The following is a 1,885-nucleotide window of genomic DNA, read 5'->3' on the forward strand; positions in this document are numbered from 1 at the left end:
CTTTATTTGCTCCTGATCAGATGCACCCCACTTCCTGTGCTGCAGCTTCAGCATTGTCCTCTGAAATGCAATCCTCTGGTGTTGGGGGCGGGGAGTGCCCTTGTAGTTGGAATTGGGGGCGAGCCCCGCTGACCTCTCTATTGGTTCCCTGCTTCATGCCTGTATGTTGCATTCATGTCATGGCAAGATGGGTTGACGTCTGGTCTCCCTCCCTTTCCTGTTGAGATATGAACAACACCCTCCACTTGGGTGGGTTAGTGCCCTGTTCCCCTGCCACCCCTGTCTCTCCCCACCCACTCCTTATAGTTTGGCTGCCATATGTATCCCTAGGTTGGGTTTGGCACCTGCCATAGTACCTGGACCATACCCAGGGAATGTATGTATTTAATAGCTGTTCCCATATGTCCCCTTTTGCATTTTTTTTGGCTTACCTCAGTAGACTCATGTTGTACTTGTCCTTTTGTGTTTGGCTTATTTTGCTTAGCATAATTTACTGCAGTTCTCCCCTTGTGGTGGTGGTGTGTTTCATGCATTCGTCACTGCTTTTTAGGGATGCGTAGTACTGCATTGTATGTATGAGCCACAGTTTTATAATGCATTCATCCATGATGGAAATTTAGGTTATTTCTAACTCCTTGCAATTGTGAACAGTGCCTTGATGAACATTGGAGCACAGATGTCTGGCCTTGGTTTGTTTCATGTCTCTTCTTGGTATATGTCCAGTAGGGGATTGCTGGCTCATATGGTAGCTCAATTTTCATCTGTTTTAGATATTGCCAATTTGATTTCCAGAATGGCTGTCCACAGTTCCACCAACAGTGGACAAGATTTCCTATCTCTGCCCCTCCAACACTTGTTACTTTATGATTTTTTTTAATTGGGCTATCTTTGAGGGTGTATGGTGTATCTGATAGTTGTTTTAATTTGCATCTCTCTGTTGACTAGGGATCATGAAAATTTTTTTTAAAGTTTATTGACCATTTGGATTCTCGCCCTTGAGAAACTTCTGTTCAGGCCCTTTGCCCACCTTCTTAGTGGGCATTTTTTTTTCTTGTAAGTTAGCAGAGTATTTTAGATTTTAGTAATAAGGCCTTTGTCTGATGTGTCATTGCTAAAGATGTTTTCCCAGTCTGTAGTCTCTCATAATACTCTCTTGACAAATTCTTTCGATGTACACAAGTGTTTTATCTTCAGTATATCCCACTTGTCAATTTGTGCCTCCTCTGTGTTTGTGTCCTTCCCTATTTCCGATAGCTTATGAATTGTATGCACCAAAGTTCTCAGGTTTGTCCCAACTCCCTCACTGATGGTCCTAATAGTTTGGGATTTTACTTCGAGGTCTGTGATGCACCTTGAGTTTATTCTTGTGCTTGGGGTGAGTTGAGGGTCTTGCTTCATTTTTCGCCAGGTAGATATCCATTTTTTTCCATCACCACTTCCCATTTGATATTTTTTTGGTCATTATTGAAGATCAGTTGTCTGTATGCTGATGATTTGATTTCTGGGGTTTCCATCCTTTTACATTGGTGTGAGTGTCATTATACCAATACCACACTGTTATGACCACTATGGCTGTATAATAGGTGCTAAAGTCAGGTAAAGCAAGCCCTCCAATTTTGTCCTTCTTCTAGAGGAGTTCTTTGCTAAATCTGAGTTTCTTCCATCGACATATGAAGTTGGTAATCAATTTTTCCATTTCTTTGAAGAAAGATCATGGTATTTGTATTGGCATAGCATTGAACTTATATAGTGCCTTGGGCATAACTGATATCTTTACTATATCGAGTCTTCTGATTCTCGAGCATGGGGTATCTTTCCATTTGTCTAGGTCACTTTTGGTTTCTTTTAATAATGTTCTGTAGTTTTCCTCATACAGATCTTTTGG

Source organism: Echinops telfairi, unplaced genomic scaffold, assembly GCF_000313985.2.
Source record: "Echinops telfairi isolate 266 unplaced genomic scaffold, ASM31398v2 ScPeMD7_7472;HRSCAF=8510, whole genome shotgun sequence".
NCBI classification, from domain to species: domain Eukaryota; kingdom Metazoa; phylum Chordata; class Mammalia; order Afrosoricida; family Tenrecidae; genus Echinops; species Echinops telfairi.